Source organism: Prionailurus bengalensis, chromosome C1, assembly GCF_016509475.1.
Source record: "Prionailurus bengalensis isolate Pbe53 chromosome C1, Fcat_Pben_1.1_paternal_pri, whole genome shotgun sequence".
In the NCBI taxonomy this organism is placed as follows: domain Eukaryota; kingdom Metazoa; phylum Chordata; class Mammalia; order Carnivora; family Felidae; genus Prionailurus; species Prionailurus bengalensis.
In genome coordinates, this window is record NC_057345.1 from 110260229 (window position 1) to 110275312 (window position 15084).

A 15084-nucleotide genomic window follows, 5' to 3' on the forward strand; every position below is an offset into this window, starting at 1 on the left:
CTACATGGAAAATAACTAGATAAATATGCAAAAAAAATTTTTAATCACAAAACACAAAAGGTGACAGTTATACAAAACATGCAAGGAGAAAAGCTATAAGATATATAGAACACAAATAGCAAAATGGCAGAAGTCCCTCCTTATCAATAATCACTTTAACTTTAAATAAATTAAACTATCCAATAAAAAGACAGAAATTATAGAATCAATAAAACACTTGATCTGTTGTATAAAATATGTTATCTAAAAGAAACTCATGTTAGAGCCAAAGAAATCTAGAGTAAATTTTAAGGAATGAAGGAATATTTCATGCAAATAGTAACCAGAAGAGAGCACAGTGGCTATACTAAAATCCAACTATATGGACTTTAAATTAAAAAAAAAAATACATGAGACAAAGAAAGACAGTATATTACAATAAAAATTTCAGTAGAGCAAGAATATACAGCCATTGTAAACATTTACGCACTTAATATGAAATAAAAACATGAAGCAAAATTTGCAGAATCAAAGGAAAAATAAACAGTTGTATATTAATAGTACAAATTGAGTCAGTGATGAAAAACCTAATGAAGCTTTGGAAACAATGGCTTCACTGGTAAGTTTTATTAAACATGTAAAGAGCTACCACAAATCCTTTTAAAACTTTATTTTATTTTATTTTATTTTATTATTTTTTAAGTATATGAAATTTATTGTCAAATTGGTTTCCATACAACACCCAGTGCTCATAAAACTTTTCTTTAAAAAATAAAAGAGAACATTATCTGACTCATTTAGAGACCAGTATTACACTGATATCAAAGCCATGAAAGACACAACAGGTAACAGAAACTACAGACCAATACCCTTTATAAACAGTAATTCAAAAGTCCTCAACAAAATTCTACAAAACTGAATTAATTCCTTCAATTCAGGTATGATACAACACAGGAAAATTGATTGCCGTAAAACACCACATCAAGAAAATGAAATTTAAAAACAAATGATCACATCAGTTGATGCAGAAGAAGCTTTTGACAAAATTCAATACCCTTTCATGATAAAAATACTCAACAAACCGGGAGTAGAAAGAAACTGAAAGACATAAATGAAAAGTCCACAGTGAACATCATCTTCAAAAGTGAAAGACTGAAAGCTTTTCATATAAAAACAAATCAAGTATGCTCAAATTCACCATTTCTATTTAACACACTAAGTCCTAGCCAGAGCCACCAGCCAAGAAAAATAAATAAAAGGCATCCAAATAGGGGAGAAAGAGTAAAATTATTTCTGTTCACAGATAATATAATTTATAGTAGAAAATCATGTTTCACACACACAAAAAAACTTTTAGAACTGATAAGTTAATTCATCAATGTAGCTGAATATAAAATTAACACATGAAAATCAGCTTAATCTCTCTACACTAACAATGAATGTTTCCAAAATTAGATTTTAAATTAATAAAACAATTCTTTCTATAATAGCAATAAAAAGAACAAAATATTTAAGGATTTAATCAAGCAGATGAAATTCTTGTGCAATGACCACTACAAAACACTGCAGAAAGATATTAAAAATATATATAAATAAATGCAAAAACATCCTATATTCACAGATAAGAAGACTTAATATTAAAATATCAATATACACAAAATGACCTACATATTTAATGCAATAATTATCAATATCTCTGTGATTTGGTTTTACAGAAATAAGAAAACTCATCTTAAAATTCATGTGGAATTTCAAGCCATTCCAAATAGGCAAAACAATCTTGAGAAACAAAAACAAACCTAAAGAATTCACACTTCCTTTTTTTCAAACTTACAGCAAAGCTAAAGTAATAAAAATAGTGTGATACCAGCATAAAAACAGACATATAGATCAATGGAATAAAGCAGAGAGTGCAGAAATAAACGCTTGCATACGCGGTCAAGTAACTTTTTACAAGGCCACCAAGACAATTTGATGGTGAATGGCCAGTCTTTTCAACAAATCATGCTGGGAAACTTTATATCCACATGTAAAAAATGAAAGTGGACTACTACCTAATGTTACATAAGAAATTAACGGAAAATGGGTCAAAACCCTAAATCTTAGACTTAAAACTATAAAACTGTTAGAAGAAAACATAAAGGAAAAACTTCATGATTTTGGGTTTGGCAATAATTTTTTGCTAATGATACTAAAGGTACAGACAACAAAAGACAAAATGGATAAATTGGACTTTATGTAAAATTTTAAATATTTTCATCAAAACCACTCTCAACAGAATAAAAAGGTGATGCACAGAATGGGAGAAATATTCACAAACCATATATCTGATGAGAGGTTAAAATTCTAGAAAGAACTCTTAAAACTCAACAACAAAATATTTCAAACATCTCCATTCAAAAATGGTCATGGACTTGCATATAAATTTCTCCAAGGAAGATATACAAATAATCACATGAAAAGACGTTCAATATCATAATTATTAGGGAAATACAAATTAAAACTACAATGAGATGTCACGGCATATCTCTTAGGATGGCTAATATAAAAAACAAAACAATAACAGTAGCAACAACAACAAAATATGTGTTGGTGAAAATATGGAGATGTGGACAAATTGGAACACATGAGCATTGTTGGTGGAAATGTAAATTGGTACAGGTGCTATGCAAAAGAGTATGGCTGTTTCTCAAAAAAATTAAAAATAGAATTACCATGTGACCCAAGAATCCCACCATGGTTATATATACTCAAAAGAACTGAAGACAGGGTCTCAAAGAGATATTGGTACCTCTGTGTTCCTAGAGGCATTATTCATAATACCCAAAATGTGGAAGCAGCCCAAGTATCTATTTAGGGATGAATACAATGTGGCCATACCAAAATGGCAGACTAGGAGGTCACAGCCTCCATCCCCTGACAATGATTGACAACAGATAGCTATACATGAACAGTTACCTTATAAATGTTCTGGAGTCCACTTCACAAAATTTTAGCAACACAGTGAAACAAACAAATATACAGATAGATAGATGATAGATGATAGATAGACAGATATAGATATAAAGATATATATATATGAGTAACTATACACAAAAAAAGAAGGAATAACAACTTCATTTTGTCTGCATTACACCCCTCCCCCCTTCAACATGCTGACATTGTTCAGCATGGAGAACAAATCCCCAATTAGAAAGAATTCTCCTCACCAGGAAATGGAATCAGGGTGAACAACCAGTTTCCTCATCCTTTTGGGGCACCACACAAAGGTATTGCTTTGGTTTCACCCCACCTAGAGACCTAGTAGCTTATTAAGCTACTATGAAGGTTAAAGACAAAAGTGGTAAAATCAATCATATCTGCAATAATTAGTTAAGAAACACATAAAATGAAAAAATGTAAATATCACATAAAATGTGAATAGGAGAGTAAAAATGTATTAGTTTTAAAATGTGGTAAAACTTAAGTGACCATAACAACATAGACTGCTATATACATAGTGCATCATAAATGGGAACCACAAAACAAAACTTACAACAGAGAAGTTGTGGTTCATGGGAACCACAAAACAAAACTTACAACAGAGAAACAAAAAATAAAGAGAAAAAAATCTAAACATAACACTAAAGAAAACCATCAGGTCACAAGGAACTAGAGCAAGAGAAGAAGAAAGGAAAAGAGGGGCGCCTGGGTGGCGCAGTCAGTTAAGCGTCCGACTTCAGCCAGGTCACGATCTCGCGGTCCGTGAGTTCGAGCCCCACGTCAGGCTCTGGGCTGATGGCTCGGAGCCTGGAGCCTGTTTCCGATTCTGTGTCTCCCTCTCTCTCTGCCCCTCCCCCGTTCATGCTCTGTCTCTCTCTGTCCCAAAAATAAATAAAAAACGTTGAAAAAAAATTAAAAAAAAAAGAGAAAAGAAAAGAGATTACCAAAAAAAAAAAAAATCAGAAACCAATTAACAAAATGGCAATGATTACTTATCTATAAATAAGTTTTGATTTCACAATCAAAAGACATAAAATGATTAGATGGAGAAAAAAATAAACACTTGTCTAAATACACACTACCTGAAAGTGAAGGGATAAAAAATATATATATTCCCTGAAAATGAAAGTGAAAAGAAAATTGGGGTAGCAATACTTACATAAAACAAAATGCACTTTAAAACAAAGTCTGTAGCAAGAGACAAAGAAAGATAATACATAGTGATAAAGATTTCAACCCAATGAAAGTATATAATAATTATAAATATCTATGCATCTAACATGGGAGCACCTAAATACATAAATATAATACATATTTATTATCAGACATAAAAGGAGAAATTGACAGTAATACAATAACAGTAGTGGATGTTAACACCCACTTACATCAATGGACAAATGATCCAAACAGAAAATACATAAAGAATAGTGGCCTTTAGTCCATGGATGCAGGGATGATTCAATATCCATAAATCAATAAACATGATACACCACATTACAAAATGAATATAAGAGTTATATGATCATCTCAAAAGATACAGAAAAAGAATTTGACAAAATTTAATATGGATTCATAATAAAAACTCTTAGCAAAGTGAGCATAGAAGGGACATAACCTCAACATAATAAAGTTCATATATGACAAACCCACATCTGACATCATACTCATTGGTGAAAAGCCAAAACTTTTCCTGTAAGATCAGGAATAAGACAATAATACTTCATTCTCACCACTTTAATTCAACATAGTATTGGAAGATTAAGCATGCCAATCAGACAAGAAAAATAAATAAAGTCACCCAAATTGGTAAGAAATAAGTAAAACTTTCACTATTTTCAGATAATATAATATATGAATAGAAAACTCTAAATACTCCATCAGAAAAATTAAAACTAATAAATTAATTCAGTAAAGTTACAGGATACAAAATTAATGCAAAGAAATCCATTGTATTTTAATACACTAATAACAAAACACCACAAAAAGAAATTAAGAAAATAATATCATTTAAAATTCCATTAAAACAAATAAAATATCTATAAATAAATTTAACTATACTGTATCTACAATATCTGTAGATATACTGTATCTAAAATATCTACAAATAAATTCATCTATATTGTAAAAACAAGACTGATGAAAGAAATTGAAGATGGCATAAATAAATGGAAAGAAATACCAGGTTCATAGTTTGAAAAAAAAAAGTGTTAAAATGTCCATACTAACCAAAACAATTTACAGATTAAATACAATCACTGCTAAATTACCAAAAGCAGTTTTTACAGAACTAGAACAAATAGTCTTAAAATTTGTATGGAAATACAAAAGACCCAGGATAGCCAAATCAATTTGATAAAAAAGAAGAAAGTTGTAGGTGTTATGTCCCCAGATTTCATACCATGTTATAATATTACCGTAATCAAAACAGCATGCTATTGCCACAAAAGTAGCCATATACACAAAAGGAACAGAATAGAAAATTCAGAGATAAATTCAAGCTCATATGGTCAATTAATCTAGAACAAAGGAGGCAAGAATGGGAAAAGACAGTCTCTTCAATAAATGGTGCTGGGAAAATTTGACAGCAACGTGGAAAAGAATAAAACTGGATAACTTTCTTACATCATATACACAAATAAACTCAAAATGTATTAAAAGCCTAAATATAAGACCTCAAACCATAAAACTCCTAAAAGAAAAATATAGGCAGTAAACTCTTTGACATAGGCCTTAGCAATATATCTATATCTATATCTATATCTATATCTATATCTATATCTATATATTGTGTGTATATATATATATATATATACACCAACAAAATGAAAAGGCAACATACTGAATGGGAGAAGATATTTGCAAGTAATATATTTGATAAGAGGTTAATATCCAAAATATATAAAGAATTCATACAACTCTAGAAAAACAAAAATCTGATTTAAAAATTGTCAGAGGATCTGAATAGATAATTTTCCAATGAAGGCTCATGAATGGCCAACAGAACATGAAAAGATCCTCAGCATCACTAATCCCCATGGAAATGCAAATCAAAACCACAATAAGACATCAACTCACATCTGACAGAATGACAAGAAAAGAAAAGGAAAAAGAAAGAAAGGGAGTTGGTGAGAATGCAAAGACAAGGGAACCCTCATGCACTTTTGGTGGGAATGTAAACTGATGCAGCCACTGTGGAAAATATTATGGAAGTTCCTCAAAAATTTAAGAATAGAGCTACCGTATAGTCTAGCAATTTCATTTCTGGGTATTTATTTAAATAAAACAAAAACACTAATTGAAAAATATATATTTATGGATGTTTATTGCAGCATTATTTACAATAGACAAGATATGGAAGCAATATATGTGTCATATGATAGATGAATGGATAAAGAAGATAGGTGATAGATTAGATAGATGATAGATAGATAGATAGATAGATGATAGATAGATGATAGATAATAGATGATTAGATAAATAGATGATAGATAAATAGATATAGATGATAGATATATAGATTATAGATAGATATAGATAGATACATATAGATATAGATATAGATATATAGACAGAATGAAATATTATTTAACCATAAAAAATAATAAAATCTTGTCGTTTGGGAAAACATAAATTGGCCTAGATAGTATTAAGCTCAGTAAAATAAGTCAGACAGAGAAAGACAAATAACACATATTTACACTTTTATGTGGAATCTAAACAGCGAAACAAAAAACAAAACAACACAAAAAAAAGAAATTGACTTCTAGATACAGAAAAGAAACTGCTGGTTACTAGAGTAGGGAGACGTTGGGGGCAGAAGGTGAAATAGGTAAAAAGGATTAAGAGGTACTATCTCCTAGTACTAAAAACTAAATCACAGGGATATAAAGTACTGCATAGGAAATAATTTAAATATTATTCTAACAATTTTGTATGGTGACAGGTGAGATTTAGACATCATGATCATCATTTTGTAATCTATATAAATGTCAAATAATTATGTTGTACACCTGAGATTAACATAACATTGTAAGTCAACTATACCTCAATAAAAAAAGAAATGGATATATAATATTACTTAATGAAACCTGAAATATATGTAATATTGAATACTCCCTTCCAGAAAGATATTTCTTCACATATATATTAGTAAAATTCTATTATTTTCTTGATATAGGCTCTTCATTTTCTTAATATAGGCTCTTCTAAGTTAAAACACACAAACCAACCAACCAACAAACAAAACAAATAAACAAAACGAACCAGATAATTGTGATTCAGTCTCAAGAAAAAAAAATTATATTAGCTCCACAATGCATGAGGACAAGATATCTCAGTAGACACAAGGAAAATATAGAAATTAAACAAATTATAATCCCCAAACTGAATAATACAGAATACACACACACACACACACACACACACACACAATCACTGTATGTATTTAAAGCAGAATGGAAATGACAGATGAAAAACCAAAAAAGAAACTTCAAAATACAACAAAGAAATTATATAATGTAAAGAAGAGATTTAAAAAATATATTTTCAAAATAGAGGGTTTGGAAGATGGTGGCAGAGCAGGAGGACCCTAGACTCACCTCGTCCCAGGATTACAACTATATAACTATAAGATTATCTAAATATTCCCAGAAATTGACCCGAAAACTGGCAAAACAAACTCCACAATTAAAAGGAGAGGAGAGGCCACATTGAAGAGGGTGGGAAGTGCAGAGATGTGGGTTAGGAGAGAAACAGATTGTGATTGTTGTAGTGGGGAAGGAGCTGAGGTCACTGAGAAGGGTGAGACATAGAATAACACACAAAAGAGAATGGGAAAACAAATCCCCATAGAAATTGGCTTGGAAAGCAAGAGTAGCTGAGTATCGTGACTTCTGGCAACCACCCAGCTTTAAAGCCTGGAGTTTTAAAGGTCAGCGAGCTTGACTGAGATAGTCCTGAAGGGCATTGAGTTGCTCTTGGGGAGAAGGCAGGCAAATAATCCAGGGGCACACAGCATGGAAATAGGAATTTGAAGAGTGACTGGGGCATACAGTGGGGAAGTTAGTTGTTAATATTGGAGCACATCCCAAGAGACAGCATTCATGGACAGATCCTGTTAGGAACAAAGGAACTGGCCAGCATCATTTCACTTCTTCATACCTCAGAATAAGTAGAGAGCACCTGTAGAAACCAGCATAGCTCAGACACTTGCTATTTAACTTGCGTTCACCAAGCCCCACCTCTTCGATGTTCTGGTGGAACTGTAACCCTTGCCTCAATCCCAATATGGCTGGCCTCCTACCCCAGAAGCTCAGCCCAAACCCCTGCTCACACTGTGTTTCCCAACATAGAAGGTTTTGCAGAGCCTTGCTTCTGGCAGCAGTGGTGGTAGGTCTTAATTCACAAACAGACCAGAGCACACCTAGTTAAAATGCACCACCTTAAGGCCAGGTACCAAACACTGCCCACAATAGGCAAAGAGAGTCTGCAGATGGCTGGCCTAAAGGATAAATAGACCAGGACAAAAAAGCAGAGCATATGCAGCACACATTAGAGACATTTCTGGAAGCTTAGGTCCTGGGAAAGAGAGGACACCACATGGCAGGAAACTACAGGACCTCTTCTTCATAAAGCCATTACCCTCAAGAACCAAAATGTAGCTGACTTTTCTATTACAGAGAAACAGGCACAGAGATTTACACAAATGAGATGACAGAGAAATTTATCCCAAATGAAAGAACAGGGCAATGCCATGGACAAAGATTTAAGGAAAACAAATATAAGTAACATGACTGAACATAATTTAAAATAGTAGTCATAAGAATAATCATTGGACATGAGAAGAATGGAAGATATGAATGAAAGACTTAACACAGAGATAAGGAATAACATTGCAAAGATAAAGGGTACAATAAATGAAATGAGAAGCATGCATGGTGGAATGAACAGGAGGCTGGAAAAAGCAAAGGAATGAATTAATGACTTAGAAGACCGAGTATTGGGGAGTAATCAAGCTGAACAAGAGAGAGAAAAGAATTACACAAAATGATAATGGACTCGGAAACTCAGTAATTCCACAAATGTATTTGTATTATAGGAGTATAGGAATACATTTGTATTATAGGAGTCCCAAAAGAAAAGAGAGAAAATGGGGTAAAAAAATCATTTGAAGAAATAATAGCTGGAAACTTCCCTAATCCAGGGAAGAAAACAGATATCCAGACCCAGGAGGCACAAAGAACTCACATAAAAATCAACAAAAGCAGATCCACACCAAGACATATTATAAGTAAATAGGCGAAATATAGTGATAAAGAAAAAAAAAAGCAGCAAGACAAAAGAGGTCAGTATCTTACAAGGGAAAAACACATAAGGCTAGCAGGGAACTTTTCAATAAAAATATTCTGAGCCAGAAGGGAGTGGCATGATATATTCAGTGTGCTGACTGGGAAAAACCTGCAGCCAAGAATACTCTATCTATCAAAGGTAGCATCAGAATAGAAGAAATAAAGGTTTCCCAGACAAACAAAAACTAAAGGACTTCATGAACACTAAACCAGCCCTGCAAGAAATATTAAAGGAATCCTTTGAGTTGAAATGAGAGACTAAAAGTGACAGTATAAAGGTAAGATGCACAAAAGCAGTAGAAATGAATATTACTCTAAAAATCAGTAAACGCACAGAATAAAAAGATATAAAATATAGCAACATCTACCTAAAAAGTGAGAAGGAGAGGAGTAAAGAATGGGTTCAAACTTAAATGACCATCAACAATATAGACTGCAATATGCAGGAGAGGTTATATAAAAACCCAATAGTAGCCATATATTCAGAACCACCAATAAACATACAAAGAATAAAGAGAAAGAAATCCAACTATGTCACTAAAGAAAATCAGCAAAACATGAAAAAGAATGACAAGAAAGGATTAGAGAAAAATCTTCAGAAACAACCATGAAAGAAATAACAAAATTACAATTAAAAAATCTATCAATTATTACTTAATTGTAAATGGACTAAACATTCCAATCAAAAGACTTAGGGTGATAGAATAGATGAAAAAACAAGACCCATCAATATGCTGCCTACAAGAGATTCATTTCAGACCTAAAGACACATGCAAATTGAAAGTGAGGGGATGGAGAAACATCTATTATGAAAATGCATGTCAAAGAAAGCTGGAGTAGCAATACTTATATTGGGCAAAATAGACTTTAAAACAAAGAGTGTAACAAGAGACAAAAAAGAACAGTACATAATAATAAAAAGGACAATCCAACAAGACGATGTAACAATTGTAAATATCCATCCAATATAGAAGCATCCAAATACAGAAAACAGTTAATAACAAATTTAAAGGAATTAACAGATACTAATATAATAATAGTAGGGAACTTTAACACCCCATTTGCATCAATGGACAGACCATGTAAACAGAAAATCAATAAGGAAAGAATGATTTTAACGTTTATTTATTTTTGAGACAGAGAGAGACAGAGCATGAACGGGGGAGGGTCAGAGAGAGGGACACACAGAATCTGAAACAGGCTCCAGGCTCTGAGCTGTCAGCACAGAGCCCGACGCGGGGCTCGAACTCACGGACAGCGAGATCATGACCTGAGCGGAAGTCGGCCACTTAACCGACTGAGCCACCCAGGCACCCCAGTAAAGAATGGTTTTAAATGACACACTGGACCAAACTTAACACATATATTCAGAACATTTCATCCTAAAGCAGCAGAATACACATTATTTTCAAGTTCACATGGCACATTATCCAGAAGAGATCACATATTGGCCCACAAAATAAGCCTCAACGAATTCAAGATCTATGTCATACCATGCATCTTTTCTGACCACAACACTATGGAACTAAAAGTCAACTGCAAGAAAAATTCTGGAAAGAGCACAAATATATGGAGGTTAAATAACATGTCATTAAACAATAAATGGGTCAATCAGGAAATAAAAGAATAAATGAAAAATACATTTCATCCCGCCAAGTGTGGAGGCGGGATTTGAGGAATAAAAAGATCACGTGTGCATAGGAAGGAAGGGAGATTTGGTCAATGAGAAAGGCAAAATAGAGTGGATCACACAGGGATATGTGCAAGGACAACATTTCCCCAAATCCACTGGCTGGTAAAACAAGAAGGACTTATTTTTGTGAGTTTTTTCAACCAGCAGGGCTCAAAGATGAGTTTTAGAGGTTGGCAGGTTTGGCTGGGATAGAGCTCTGAGGGTACTTCCCTACTCCTGGAGAGAAGGTGGGCCAGCAACCCCAGGGCAGAAGATGCAATCTGAGGATTGCCCAACATGTACAGGAGTGCACTTCTTAGAGTGCATCTGTGAGAAGTGGCATTTGTAGAGATGCCTCTCTTCGGACAAAAGAGCCAGCAGGCATCATTTCTGTCTCTTCCCCTCCGCATAGACCCAGAAATGCCTGCTGAGGGGAGTTAACCCAGACATTCTTTGTCCAAATCCCACACCCCTGCTCTCTGGTGCAACTGCCCTTCTTCAACAAACATGCATTAGTACCAGGGTGGGGAGACCCTCCTCCAAAAGACCAGTGCAGATCCCCACCACACCAGGTCCCTACAGTTTGAAGTTATAAAAGTCAACAGGCTTGGCTGGGATACAGCCCCAACTGCACTGCACTGTTCTAGGAAGACAAGCAATCCAGAGGCAGACAGTGTGAAAACAGAGATCTAAAAATTGTCTGGGACAGTATGGAGGTTCCTCAAAAAGTTAAAAATAGAACTACCCTATGATCCAGCAGTTGCACTTTTAGGTATTTACCCAAAGAATATATAAATACTAATTCAAAAGGATACATACACACTGATGTTCATAGCAGCATTATCTATAATAGTCAAATTATGGAAGCAGCCCAAGTGCCTATCACTGATGAAGGGACAAAGAAGAAGTGGTATATATATATATAATGAAATATTAGACGTGAAAAATAATGAAATCTTGCTATTTGCAACGACATGGGTGGAGCTAGAGAGTATTATGCTAAGTGTAATAAGTAAGTCACAGAAAGACAAATACCATATGATTTCACTCATAAGTGGAATTTAATAAAACAAATCAGCAAAGAGGAGGGGGAAGAGAGAGAGAGAGAGAGAGAGAAGAGAGAGAGAGGGAGAGAGGGAGAGGGAGGGAGAGGGAGGGAGAGAGAGGGAGACAAACCAAGAAACAGACTCTTAATTATACAGAACAAACTGATGGTTATCAGAGGGAATATTGGTAGGGGGATGAGTTAAATAGGTGATGGTGATTAAGGAGTACATGTTAATGAGCACTGTGTGATGTATGGAAGTGTTAAATCACTATAGTGTACAGCTAAAACTAATATAACACTGTATGTTAACTAACTGGAGTTAAAAACTCAAAAAACACAAAAAAATATTTTAAAATAACCCCCCAGTAACTATTGGACTAACATATACAAAATTATAATTCCTGGTGTACAAAAAGAGAGAGTGGGAAAGGAAACTATTTAAAGTAATAATAATTGGTAATAACCAAACATTCCCAAATGTTTAATGAATTCAGATGAAGTAATGCAAAGGGCAACCAACAAACTCTGAGTGATTGTAAGGGAAAGACAAACCGGTCTGTATCCTAAGGACTGGATAAACTCCATACTGGTAAGATATTTTGTCTTATCCACTGAACATCCACTCAGGATAGCTACCCTGATCTGGCATTTCCTGACTACTAAGCCATCAATAGAAGGCAACACAAATATGTTCATTCCATTCATGGATCAAATGAAGTTTCCCCTGAAAATATCAGGCAATCCAGAATTATTTGGAAGGGTAATGGAATGGAATAAGTAACCAGCAGAAGCATTCTCCTTTATTGACAATCCGGAATTATTTGGAAGGGGAATGGAATGGAATCCCCATAGGGAATAAGTAACCAGCAGAAGCATTCTCCTTTACTGATAGACCTGATAGTCCCCTTTTGTACCAAGTGATACCAAGGCCAGTGGGCAGAGTCAGTATGAAGCATTTAGCTACGGCAGGTAGTTATGTTCAGCAAATCTCTTTGTTTCCACTGGTCAGAGGCACTAATACCCTACTAAGAGACATCAGGGTAATCAGGTGGAACCACCCACAGCAAAGGATCTTTGGCCTTATGAGACCATACTCTCTGTCTTCTTCTGGTCCCAGAGACACCTGGGCAAGCAGGCACCAAGTTAGAGAGATCTCATCACACCCCTCCACTACTGAGATACAACCAGTGGTCCAGCCTGTAGAATCTCCCCCCACCCATGCAGGCAGCAGCAATAGAAACAAGTGGGAGTCCACGGGCTGCCTGGGTGGCTCAGTTGATTAAGCGTTCAGCTTTGGCTCTGGTATGATCTCAGAGTTCCTTGGTTAGAGGTTCACATCAGCTGACAGCTGATCCTGGAGCCTGCTTCAGATTCTGTGTCTCTCACTCTCTCTGCCCCTCCCTGCTCTCTGTCCCTGTCTCTGTCTCTGTCTCTCTCTCCCTCAAAAATAAATAAACACACACAAAAAAAAGAAACCAGTGGAAGTCCTAATGGTACCATAAAAACTAATATACCACTAAAAGAACACAGCAAAGTCTCTGGGAATAAAACTGCCTTTGGAAATAGAGACAATAAATGGAAGGGGAAATATGTACACTAAACCTAAACAGAATGAATGCTTGATAAAGTGAAAATAATAATAAATCTTATAGCTCTCTAAGATAATAGAAAACAATTTCCAGAATACAATAAAGATTTACCAATCTGAAAAAGAACCATGATTGTACCTCTATGAGGTACATCAGGAGGAATCATATGTTGGAATTATTTGAAAAAAGGTTTAAGCAACCATCATAAAACTGCTTCAACATTCAATTATAAACTGTTTTGAAACAAATAAACCACAGGAAAGAAATGGTTGTTTTTAAAAGAATCAAATAGAAATCATAGAACTGAAAAATACAATAAAAGAATTAAAAACAAAGAAACCTCACTGGATGATCTCAATAGTAGAGTAAAGATGACAAAGGATAGAATTAGTTAACTTGAATAGAGAACAATATAACTCACCCAATATGAATGACAATGAGAAAAGAGATTGGAAGAAAAAACTGTAAGTGACATATGAAATAATAACAAAAGATTGAGCATTTCTATTGTCAAAGTTCCAGAAAAAGAAGAGAAAACTTACCAAATTGGTGAAATAAGTGTGTGTGTGTGTTTGTGTGTGTGTATGTATACACTGGTTACTACTGTATATTTGATACACATATATTATATATTTATACATTTATAATATATATGTATATACACAACATAACATAGAGAACAACCAGTACAAAAACCTATTAAATATATAAAATTGAAAGCAGTATAAATAAATCAATATGGAATTGTAAATAAATCTACATGAAATGTATATATATATATATATATATATACACACACACACACACATACACACAGGTAACTTATAGGAAGTCTACAAGAAATGTAAGCTTATATTTGCTTATAAAAAATACTTTACATTCAATGACACAGATTGACAAAAAAACAATGAGAAAAGCCATACCATTCAAACATTAATCAAAAGTAGCAAGAATGGGTTATATTAATGTTTGATAAGTTAAACTTTTTAAAAAAGAACATTACTAGGAACAATAGGGAGGCATTATATAAGTATAAAAGGATCAATCCACCAGGAAGATATGATAATACTAAATTTGGTTTATGCCCCAAAGAGCAGAGCCTCAAAATACATAAACAAAAACTGGCAAAGCTAAAGGTAAACATAAAAAAATTCACAATTATAATTGGGGATTTAACACTTCCACCTCAGAAGCTGATAAAGTCACTGGATACATAAGATCTGAACAATAAAATCAAGCATCAGTATCTAACTGACATATATAGAACATTTTACCCAACAATACAATACACATTTTTAAAGCACTTATGTAATTATTCATCAAGATAGGTCATATCCTGTGCTATAAAACCAACCTTAAAAATTTTTGAAGAACTGATAGCATACAGAGTATGTTTCTCGCCATAATGTAATCAAACGGAATCAAAACAGAAAAAAAGAAAGGAAAATCTCTAAAAGTATAGAGATT